Raw genomic sequence first — 12,738 nt, 5'->3', positions numbered from 1 at the left:
GAAGGATAAGAGACATTTAAAGAATATGTTCAGAGATGGAGAGAGCTTGCTGCTCAGATTAGTTCGCCTTTGGAGGAAAAATAGATGACCAAGATATTGCTGAAGACGTTGAGTTCATTTTGTTATGAACGTATGATTGCAAGTGCCCCCAATGATTTTACTGAGATGGTAAACATGGGGATGAGATTAGAGGAAGGAGTCAGCGAAAGACGTTTGTCCAAAGATGAAGCGTCGACTAGCAAGAAGTATGGTAAGAGTTTTTCTAATAAGAAAGACGGAGAAACTAATGCAGTGTCAGCAGGGAGGCAACGGAGGCCTCATGTGAGGAAAAGTTCCCAATCCCGTCAGCATCAACACTAGGTATCTTCAGTGATTCCGGTTTTTCCCAACAATTCCAACAATCAATCAGTTCCAATTTAACAACAACATGAACAACAACCGCAACAAAGAACCAACTACAACAACAACAGTCATCAGCAAAATTTTGAGAGGAAGAAGGTCTCTTTTAACCCTATTCCTATGACATATGCAAAGTTGTACCCATCTTTGATACTCAAGAATCTTATTCAGCCAAGAAATCCTCCGCAAATTCCTAAGCCACTACCATGGTGCTTCAAGCCTGATGATCTTTATTGTGCTTTTCACCAGCGAGCCCCTGATCATGATATTGAAAATTGTTACCCTTTGAAATATGAAGTTCAGAAGCTTGTGAAGATTGGTATGGTGTCCTTCAAGGACAAAGCGCCAAATGTGAGAGGCAATCCGGTGCCTGTTCATGGTAACACTTTTGTCAACAAGGTGGATGGCTGTCCCGGGAATTTCAAAGTTTTTGATGTGAGGCGTATTTGTAGATCTTTGGTGGAGATGCATAGAACTCCGTGTCTGATTAATGATTGTGAACATGACCATGATGGTTGTGTCATTTGCAGTGTGAACCCCCGTGGATGTATGATTGTCAAAAGGGATATCCAGAAGTTGATGGATGAGAATGTAATCCAAATTCAATAATCAAGGGATATGGGAGATGATGTGAACGTCATCGTGCCAGTGTTCAAGACCCCTAAGCGGGTAGTTATTCAATTCGATAGCAACAACAACTGTAATGTCAAAAGATCGGTATCATCATTGGTAATATGGTTAGCGGGGCATGTCCCCTATGCATCCGATAAGTTGTACCATAATAGTATAATGCCACAATGATTGAAAATGGTCAAGAGGTTCCTCTACCAGTTGCAGACTCAGTGGTAAATATTTCAAATGTAGCAAAGGTAACCCGTAGTGGTCGGATGTTCAGTCCGGTTTTTCCTAAGATTGTGGAAGATGTTTCTGTAGGGAAGAAGGTAGAAGTTCCTGCAGTGGATCTAGTTAGTGCTCCAATGTGTCGGTCTGGTGAATCCAACAAATTGAAGACTAACGATGAAGATGATTTGCTACGACTAATAAAAAGAAGTGAATTTAACATTATGGAGCAACTGCTCCAAATGCCATAAAAAATTTATGTGTTGTCATTGTTAATGAATTCTGAGGCGCACAAAGAAGCATTGCAGAAAGTGTTGGAACAGGGTTATGTTGAACACGATGTTACTGTGGACCATTTTGACCATATTGTTGCCAACATCACTTCTTGTAACAATTTGAGTTTTTATGATAAAGAGCTTCCTGAGGAAGGCAGAAATCACAATTTGGCGCTCCATACTTTGATGAATTGCAAGGAGGACGCTTTGTCCAATGTGTTGGTTGATACTGGGTCATCATTGAATGTATTCCCAAAGTCAACTCGATCAAGACTCTCCTATCAAGGCGCCCCGATGAGGTTCAGTGGCGAGGTTGTTAAAGAGTTTGACGGTTCTCGTAAAACTGTCATCGGTGAACTGGACCTTCAAGTGAAGATAAGTCAGAGTGATCTCTAAATTACTTTCCAAGTGATGGATATCCATCCGGCCTATAGTTGCTTGTTGGGAAGGCCATGGATTCATGAAGTTGGAGCTGTAACGTCTAATCTGCACCAAAAGCTGAAATTTGTGAAGAACGGCAGGCTTGTCGTTGTTGGTGGAGAGAAGGTACTATTAGTGAGCCATTTGTCATCTTTCACTTACATTGATGCTGAAGAAGAAGTTGGAAATCCGTTCCAAGCTTTGTCCATTGCTGATGAATTAAAGAAAGCTAGGGCATCCATGTCTTCTTTAAAAGATGCGCAAGAGGCTATTCAGGCTGGCATTATTAATAAGCGGGGTTGTGTTATGGAAGTCACTAAGAATAAGAACAGAGCAGGGTTGGGATTTCAACCAGGGTCATTCAACGCCATTGTCAAGGTTATACAACCAGTATTCTGCAGTGGAGGGTTCGTTCATGTGAATGATCAACACTCAGCTGCCATTTTAGAAGATGGTGATGAAGACGAAGCTTGCGCCAACTTTGTGACGCATGGACAGACTTGCAACAACCGGGATGCTGTTGATGTTCCTACTGTTATTCACCGGTCTAATTAATTTGTTTTCATTTATTTTAATAAAAAAATAATTCTCCTATGCCTAAGGGAGAAGTGAACAATGTCAGGCATTTTCTTATCATTTTAAAATACAATTTTATTCATCCACATCTATGATGTTTTCTTTTACTTTTTGCTTTTCTGAAAATGGTAATCATAAAAACATCAATAAATAATAATTCTTCCATCCACATAATATTTGTTTGCACTCCACTTCTCTAAAATCAAAATACCAAATCATTATGCAGGTTGGTTCTCAAACCCATTGAATATAATGATCCTACTCCCTCTCCAAACTTTGATTTCCATGTGTTTGAAGCTAAGGAAAAGATTGATGATGAAGAAGTATCTGATGAGTTATCCCGTTTGCTTGAGCACGAGGAGAAACCCATTCATCCGTTTGAAGAGCAAATTGAATTGGTCAACATGAGTTTCGATGATGATGTGAAAGAAATCAAAATTGGGTCTCAACTATGTCCGGAAAATAAGAAGGGGTTGGTTGATCTTCTTCGAGAATATTCTGATCTGTTTGCTTGGTCCCATCAAGACATGCCTGGTATGGATTCTGAAATTGTGGAGCATAGATTGCCGTTGAAACCAGAATGCCCGCCGATCAAGCAGAAATTTAGAAGAACTCGTCCTGATATGGCAGGGAAGATCAAAGAAGAAGTAAAAAAGCAGATTGATGTCGGTTTCCTTGTTACCTCCGAGTATCCGCAGTGGGTGGCCAATATTGTGCATGTTCCTAAGAAAGATGGAAAAGTCCGCATCTGTGTTGATTACAGAGATTTGACTAAATCCAGTCTGAAAGATGATTTTCCTCTGCCACACATTGATATGTTGGTAGACAATACAACTAAATTCAAAGTCTTTTCATTTATATATGGATTTTCTGGTTATAATCAAATAAAAATGGAACCTGAAGATGTGGAGTAGACCATATTTATTACACCCTAGGGAACATTCTGTTTAAATAATGTCGGTGCAATATATTAGAGAGCCATGGCCACTCTTTTCCATGATATGACGCACAAAGAGATTGAGGTTTATGTTGATGACATGATTGCAAGATCTAGTGATAAGGAAGAGCATGTTGAGCATTTATTGAAGTTATTCCAGCATTTGAGGAAATATAAACTCCACTTGAATCCCAATAAGTGTACTTTTGGTGTTTGTTTTTGTAAGCTGTTAGGCTTCGTTGTCAGTGAGAAGGGTATTGAAGTCGATCCTGCAAAGGTCAAAGCAATACCAGAGATGCTTGCGCCCAAAACTGAGAAGCAAGTTAGAGGGTTTCTCAGTCGTGTGAACTATATTTCGAGATTTATATCGCATATGACTTCCACATGTGTGCCTATTTTCAAGCTTCTTTGGAAAGATCAGTCTTGTGATTGGACCGAAGATTTCCATAAAGCTTTTGATAGTATCAAAGAGTATCTGCTTGAGCCTCCAATTCTGTCTCCACCTGTTGAAGGAAGACCTTTAGTCATGTACTTGACTGTGCTTAATGAGAGTATGGGCTATGTTCTTGGTCAACAAGATAAATCTGGAAAGAAAGAATATGCAATTTACTACCTCAGTAAGAAGTTCACCGATTGTGAGACTCGATATTCTATGCTTGATAAGACATGTTGCGCATTGGCTTGGGTTGCTAAGCGTCTGTGCCAATATATGTTGAATCATACTACTTGGTTGATATCCAAAATGGATCCATGAAATACATTTTTGAGAAGCCTGCTTTAACTGGGAGGATCGCCCGTTGGAAGATGTTGTTATCCGAGTATGATATTAAATACCGATCTCAGAAAGCTATTAAAGGTAGTATCTTGGCTGACCATTTGGCTCACCAACCTATTGAAGATTACCAGTCTATGCAGTATGATTTTCCTAGCAAAGAGATTTTGTACTTGAAGATGAAAGATTGTGATGAACTATTGCTTGAGGAAGAGCCAGAACCTGGTTCCTGTTGGGGCATGGTATTTGATGGAGCTGTTAATTCATATGGTAATGGCATTGAGGTGGTGATTATTACTCCTCACGACAATCATTTTCCATTTAAAGCTAGATTGACCTTCAAGTGTACAAATAATATGGCTGAGTATGAAGCTTGCATTATGGGGCTTGAAGAGGCCATTGATCTCAGAATTCAATATCTTGACGTCTATGGAGATTCAGATTTAGTTGTGATTAAGATCAAAGGTGAATAGGAGACGAATCAACCCGGTTTAATACCAGGAGGATTTCAACTTTCTTTATAAATATTGAGTTCCATCATATCCCTCGAGATGAAAACCGGATGACAGATGCTCTTGCAACCTTGGCTTCAATGATTATGGTAAATTTTTGGAATGAAGTTCCTAATATAACTGTGATGCATCTTGATAGGCCATCTCATGTATTTACTATTGAAGAAGTCAACGATGAAAAGCCATGCTATTATGATATCAAATGTTTCCTCTAATGTCAGATTTACCCGTCTGGGGCATCTTTGAAAGATAAGAATACTTTGAGGAGATTAGCTGGCAACTTCTACCTGAATGGTGATGTGCTTTACAAGAGAAATTTCGATATGGTTTTGCTCAAATGCATGGATAGACACGAAGCGAACCTATTGATGACTAAAGTCCATGAAGGTTCCTTTGGTACTCATTCTAACGGATATGCTATGGCGAAGAATATGTTGAGAGCAAATTACTATTGGCTGACAATGGAATCTGACTATTGCAAGTTTGTGAAGAAATGCCGCAAGTGTAAAACTTATGCAGATAAGATTCATGTTCCTTCGACATTATTGAATGTCATTTCCTCCCCATGTCCCTTCTCCATATGGGGAATTGATATGATTGGCATGATTGAGCCCAAAGCTTCAAACGGACATTGTTTCATTTTGGTGGCTATTGACTAATTCACAAAATGGGTTAAAGCGGCATCGTATGCGAACGTGACCAAGCAAGTTGTTGTAAGGTTTATCAAGGATCAAATTATATGTCGTTATGGTGTGCCAAGTAAGATCATTAATGATAATGGATCTAACTTGAACAATAGTATGGTGGAATCTATTTGTAAAGACTTCAAGATTGCACATCATAATTCTTCTCCCCATAGACCCAAGATGAATGGTGTTGTTAAGAAGATTATTCATAAGATGGTTGTAACATACAAAGATTAGCATGAAATGCTCCCATTTGCTTTGCATGGGTATCGTACATCCATCCTCACTTCAACAGGGGCAACCCCTTTCTCTCTTGTTTATGGCATGTAAGTTGTGCTCCCCGTAGAGGTTGAGATCCCATCATTACATGTTTTGATGGAAGCCAAGTTGACAGAAGCTGAATGGTGTCAGACCAGATATGACCAGTTGAATTTGATTGAAGAAAAAAGATTGACTGCCATGTGTCATGGTCTGTTATATCAACAGAAAATGAAGAAAGCATTTGATAAAAAGGTCAAGCCTCGTGTGTTCAGAGAAGGTGACCTCGTGCTCAAGAAGATTCTATCTTTCAAAACTGATGCTAGGGGAAAATGGACTCTTAATTATGAAGGCCCATATGTTGTGGAGAGAGCCTTTTCATGCGGTGCCTTGATTCTTACAACTATGAATGGTGAAGAGTTCACGCGTCCTGTGAATGCCGATGCAGTCAAGAAATACTTCGCCTAAAAAAATAAAAGAACAACTTGCTAAGTTGAAAACCCGAAAGGGCGGCTTAGGCAAAAATCAGCGTCTCGGTGGATTGAAAACCCGAAAGGGCGATCCAGGAAAAAGTTAGAGACATAAAATAGAAAATTTATCCCGGTAGATTGAGTACCCCACCTTGGGGCAATCTAGGCAAAAATATGGGATCATGTCAAGTAACTACATCTGTCTAGTTCTGATCTTTGAAGCAGTTTTGAACGGTGATTTAGTTTTGATTCATCAATATCAATCGAAGGCAAGAGCACAACATATTTCAAAGTTGGTAGGGAGAGTAGTAATCATTGTATTCATTGTAGCCCTTTTCTGTGTAAATTACCATTTTTCAAACTTTGTAAAGATCCATGGAGTCCCGCCATTTGCGGACTACCATTCTATTAAATAAAGTTAAGCTTTTATCCAACTATTTCTATTCTTATTTGTTTCTATTAAATAAAATTGAATTTTTATGATGATGATTTTGAAATAAATAAATCAATGAATATTTATTTTTCTTAAAATAGTAAAAACATTCACTTTAAGAATAATCGATTTCGTCAAGGAATGTCAACAATAATTTAAGAGCAGGTAAGTCTTGAAGTGTGAAGAGTTGTTGTCTTCCCCAAGCAGTTGGTTTAGTAACTTTTTCCTCCCCAGCAGTTCGTCATTCGTTCCCAGCTTGGTGAAAACGTTTTTCCTCAAGCGACCTATTATCCCCGATTGAGCTGATGCTTGGCTCCCTTTGCAATTCATCTTCCCCAACTGAGGTGTCCATATTTTGCACCCCCAGTTTATGACTTGATGATTGGACCATGGATATCTCGAAACCTTTATTTGGTCTCCAGATTCCCGTTTGCATTTGTTTGTGTTGCATAACCGCGGCAGTTTCTCCCCTGTGTGAGTCTGATCCGGTTATCTTTACCTTGGAATTGGTTTATCTCACAATTTCCAAGAAGAGTTTATGATTATTGAGGAATGTGAAGGTCTTTGGTTTGTTCCAAAAAGTCACAACATCCCCAACAATTTGCTTGATTCCCCAATAAGAGTTTTATCCCTTGCATTCCTCGGCAAAGTTCGTCTTTTGATAGAAGTTCCCTCATTCCCAGTAGTGTTTGATTTTGAGCAATATTGATTTTTGTCCCCTACAAGGTTGTCTCCTATTTGACATGTTATGGACTTAAAATTCCCTGTAGCAGTGACTTATTTGGACCCTCAGCAGATCCTTCTCTATCCTCGGCATGTTTGGTTGATTATCCTTCAGCAGTGCTCTCTTCCCCCCCGCTTAGTTTGCCATGATTTATTAGAAGCATGTTCTCCATATCTTCCCCAGCCAAATTTGATTTATTCGGAGCTAGATGATTCATTTTCATCCCTAGCATATTCTCTAGTTGGTGTTTCCATCTTGTTGAGATTAGTTTAGTGTTTTGTAGTAAGGATTCAAATCTTCATTATTTATATCCTTTGTTCTTTTTTTCCAGCATAATCATAATCACATACATACATATTCATGCATAGATCACAACATCAAATATTTCATTGTGCATTTTATCGCACTAATTTTTCTTCTGATCCCCTGCCTTGGTGATATTATTTCCCCATGCAGATTTGGTGTGTTTGTCCTCCTTCTTGCCTAGATAGATCTTTTGGTCTCCAAGAGTCTATTACTTAGTAACTGGTAATATTCTTCTTGGTGTTAAGTACATTACTTTTACCCAATACCTGGTAAAATGTAATCTACTTCCTTTATTTTCCCCAGCGGATCTGTTTTCATGTTTCCCCGGTAAGTCTATCCTTGATATGTTCATCCTAACCGGTGACAGATATTCTTCCTTTTCGGTTTTCTACCCAGTCAAAAGGTAGTTGTAATCCCTACTTTTATTCCCCTAAAGAGTTTATCCTTGATATGATCACTTTAATCGGTGATAGATTTTCTCCTCTTTGCGGTCTTCTACCAAGTAAATGGTAGATATAAATCCTATTTTTCCCCTTAGAGTTAATCCTTGATATAATCACTTTAACCCGTGACAGATTTTCTTTATTTGTGGTCTTCTTCCTAGTAACTGGTAGTTGTAAATCCCATTTCCTATGCAGAGTTTATCCTTGATATGTTCGTCCTAACCGGTGACAGATATTCTCTATTTTTGGTATTCTACCCAGTAACCAGTAGTTATAATTCCTATTTTTCCCCAGGAGGTTTATCCTTGATATGTTCATCTTAACCAATGACATATATTCTTCCTTTGAGTTTATCCTTGATATGTTCACTTTAACCAGTGGCGAATATTCTCTCTTCGGTCTTCTGCTCAGTAACAGGTAGTTGTAAATCCTATTTGATCTTTTCTCCCCAATAGGTTATTCTTACCCAGTAACCGCTAATGAATACACCTCTTTTTCCTCAGTGAGTCATCCTTGATATGTTTACCCTAACCGGTAACGGATGTCCCTCTGTCAGAGTGTATTATCTTCTTACCCAGTAACCAGTAGTAAATAATACATCTCTTTTACTCCTGTGTTCAAGTTCATTCTTCCCCAGTTGAGTTTGGGTGTGTATTTGTCCAGTGAAGTATTCGATCCTCTATATGGTTTGAGTATTGCAAATTTGTTCTGATCTATTCTCATCCCCTACAGATAACCTTATCCCCAGGCCGAGCCCTTCCATTGATTTACTTTCATGGACATCCCCTCGCGTATCCCAATAATTTTTGAATCGTAGCCTGGCCTACGCACAACTTTTATCCCCTAGAGTCTCTGTCTCCTCAATGAGTTTTCCTTACGGAATGCATTATGCTCCTTTGGACTTTCAGTCTCTCCGGAATCTTTTCCTTTGTGGCAATATATTCCCCATAAAGATCATTTTAACATTCATATCATATGCATCATAAGGTCTCTTAGGGACCAAAATTTGTTTCTTGATGTTGTTATTTAAGTCCATTATACTGAGTTGATACGCAGATTTTAACCTTCACATCCTCAGTTAGGATGAATGCCGTCAAGGTTTCACGTTTCAAGATGTCTTCTCCAACTTTTATTCTTTGAGAAATGTCAAATTCAACTTGCAAGGGCATGTGCCAAGAGAAAACATTATAGGTCATTTTGGACCATCATCATTGAACAAGCAATATTCCTCAACCTCTAAAATGCATAACTCCCTCATTCCAAATCCAAATGATGTGGAATTTGTGACCCAATTGAATAGGGATGAAAAAGCTATAACTTTTATGAAGAAACGATTTTCATTTGGAGCTCATAGCAAAAGTTATTCATGGTGGAAGAAGTGGTCATTTGACTTTGTACTTAGAAAACTTTGCTTGGAAAGTCATTTTTTATGGTGAAAGATTATAGGTCATTATGTCGGTGCCCTAGTTAATAGGTCAACTTCCAAGAATCATAACTTGCTCAATTTTTATGAGACGAAGGCCATCCAAGTTTCATGATCAATTTCAAGATGTCTTCTCCAACTTTTATTCTTTGAGAAATGTCAAATTTAACTTGAAAGGTCATGTGCCAAGAGGAAACATTATAGGTCATTTTGGACCATCATCATTGAACAAGCAATTTTCCTAAACTTCAAAAATGCATAACTCCCTCGTTCCAAATCCAAATGATGTTGCGACCCAATTGAATAGGGATGAAATAGCTACAACTTTTATGAAGAAACCATTTTCTTTTGGAGGTCATAGCAAAAGTTATTTAAGGTGGAAGAAGTGGTCATTTGACTTTGTACTTAGAATGTTTTTCTTGGAAAGTCATTTTTTATGGTGAAAGATAATAGGTCATTTTGTCGGGGCCCTAGTTAAAAGGTAAACTTCCAAGGATCATAACTTGCTCAGTTTTTATGAGATGAAGGCCATCCAAGTTTCATGATCAATTTCAAGATGTCTTCTCCAACTTTTATTCTTTGAGAAATGTCAAATTCAACTTGAAAGGTCATGTGCCAAGAGGAAACATTATAGGTCATTTTGGACCAGCATCATTGAACAAGCAATTTTCCTCAACCTCTAAAATGCTTAAGTCCCTAATTCCAAATCCAAATGATGTGGAATTTGTGACCCAATGCAATAGGGATGAAATAGCTTGTTGGCGGGCGCCACAGACAAAGCCATAACGTGTCCAAGCTCAACTTCCCTCAACTCCCACGTTCTCCACTACATCCACTAAGGCGCCTCACTTTGGCCTTGTGGCGGGTGCCATGGCCTTGTGGCGGGCTCCACAAGAGGAAAACAGTTTCCCTCCATTTTCAAGTTGAAGGGCATCCAAGTCATTTCCATCTTTTTACTTGCTTATAAATAGAAACTCGAATTCACTTTTACAATCATCCAAACTTAGAGCAGAGGTAAACTCAGAGCAACTTTGTTTCACTTAGGCGTATATTCAGTTTTATAAAGTGGCAATCGCTTCGCATTGGAGTGTTACCACAATTGTGTCATCGAGTCTGTGATAGAGTCTGTAATCGAGTTTGGAGCACTTTGGAAGGAAGTTAATCCAGCCGCCATTTTCATTTCCGCATTGCAATTTATTCAACCCTCCGATTGGAGCAGGTTTTTATTACTTGTCTTTATCTTATTTATTTTCCCGCACTCGCTTTACTTTATTTATTTCCCGCACTCGCTCTACTTTATTTATTTCTCGCACTCGCTTTACTTTATTTATTTCCCGCACTCGCTTTACTTTATTTATTTCCCGCACTCGCTTTACTTTATTTATTTCCCGCACTCGCTTTACTTTATTTATTTCTCCCACTCGCTTTAAATTATTTATTTCCCACACTCGCTTTACTTTATTTATTTCCCGCACTCGCTTTACTTTATTTATTTCTCGCACTCGCTTTAAATTATTTATTTCCTCGCACTCGCACTACTTTTATTTACTTTCCACACTCGCACTACTTTTATTTATTTTACATGCACTTTTACTTTACCATGTCTAGCGAAATTTATAAGGTTAGAATGTAAGGATCGTAATTGAACCAGTAATCCGTACAATTGTTCGTAGAAACACTTAAGGGCTATTTTAACTTTCAACTTAAATTTTCCCGCACTTCAATTCCGTTGGGTAAGATCGAAATCCGTCCAACGTCTTTTTAAACTTAATTGTTTTTAACTATTTCAAAAACAACGAAAGCGCTTTGTCTAGTTCATTAGGAGTTTTTAACATAAAGAAGAAAAGAGATTTTAAAACTATTTTCGGACGCGTTTATAAGTTTAGAGTCTGCTTCGTGAGAACCTCTTTTGGTTAAGAAATCCAAGTTATAATACTTTTCAACTTAGTCAAGATACTATATTTCTTAAAAATAGGTTTACTACTCTAACGCAATGCGCGCCTTTTTATAAGTGACAATAAGAGGGTTTGATTAGGGAGTACAACTCAGTTCTGAATACGCGAAAGCGACAGTTCCTGTTAAATTAGTTCTTTTCAAAGTAGGAAACATTGCCCATAAGTAGCTCTATTAGCAAGTACTTGGATTATCCATTGATTACGTGAATTACATTCGACCCTGTCTTTATTAATTAATCTTTATTCAACACTTTACTTTTCATTGCACACTCCAAAAAACACTTATTTTGACTGCCTTTGATAAACACCATAACGACAGATAACGATAGATTGACACTTGGTCTCTGTGGATTCGACGTTCTTTTATATTACTCTGACGCGTTCGTATACTTGCGAAAAGCACACATCATGTTTTTGGCGCCGTTGCCGGGGACCAATTTCGTCAAATTTCATTTTCCTGTTGTTATATCGTTTAGACTTAGGCTATTTCCCGTCGGTCAATGCGAAGAACTCGCAGCACCGGAAGTTTAATTTTAGTATATCCTCTGGCGGAACTTGAGCATTACACTCGCGCACGTTTATTCTTTCATAGAATTAAGAGAGCTATGGCCGAAGATCAAAACCAAAGACCTCTTAAGGACTTCGCTCAACCATCTAATGAAGAACCTAGTTCTAGTATAGTAAACCCAACCATCCCAGCTAATAATTTTGAACTTAAACCATCTCTGTTACAACTAGTGCAACAGAGACAATTCGCGAATCTCGCTACTGAGAACCCAAACCAACACTTAAAAATATTTCTTCAATTAGCAGATACTTTTAAAACCAATGGAGCTTCTTCTAAGGCAATACGTTTAAGACTATTTCCTTTTTCCCTCAGAGATAAAGCCCTATCATGGTTAGATTCCCTTCCATCCAATTCCATTACGACTTGGGATAACCTTAGAAGAGTTTTTCTTGCTAGATATTTTCCCCCGAGTAAAACCGCCGTTCTCCGAAACCATATAACTAGATTTACCCAAAACCAAGGAGAACCGATGTTCGAAGCTTGGGAGAGATATAAAGAGTTGTTACGAGCATGCCCACATCATGGTTTAGAAAATTGGTTAATCATTCAAACCTTCTATAATGGACTTCATTACAACACAAAGATGACCATCGACGTTGCCGCGGGCGGTGCTCTGATGAACAAACCTTATCCTGAAGCTAGTTCCCTCATCGAAGATATGGCTCAAAACCATCAATCATGGGGAGTCGAACGAGCGACAGTTGAGAAGAAGGAAGCCCAAGGAGGAGTGCATGAACTAAG

General features: G+C 38.5%; 1 non-coding gene across 1 annotated transcript; it reads right to left on the bottom strand.

The window, feature by feature from the left end:
* Window positions 1–12,418: 12,418 nt before the first annotated feature.
* On the bottom strand, window positions 12,419–12,525 carry LOC127099609 (small nucleolar RNA R71). The gene has a single exon (XR_007794092.1). It is a non-coding gene; the product is annotated as a small nucleolar RNA R71 (small nucleolar RNA).
* Between the last annotated feature and the right edge of the window lie 213 nt (window positions 12,526–12,738).

Source organism: Lathyrus oleraceus, chromosome 6 (genome assembly GCF_024323335.1).
Source record: "Lathyrus oleraceus cultivar Zhongwan6 chromosome 6, CAAS_Psat_ZW6_1.0, whole genome shotgun sequence".
Classification (NCBI taxonomy): domain Eukaryota; kingdom Viridiplantae; phylum Streptophyta; class Magnoliopsida; order Fabales; family Fabaceae; genus Lathyrus; species Lathyrus oleraceus.
The sequence above is the reverse complement of the archived record's forward strand: the minus strand, read 5'-3'. Positions and strand labels throughout refer to the sequence as shown.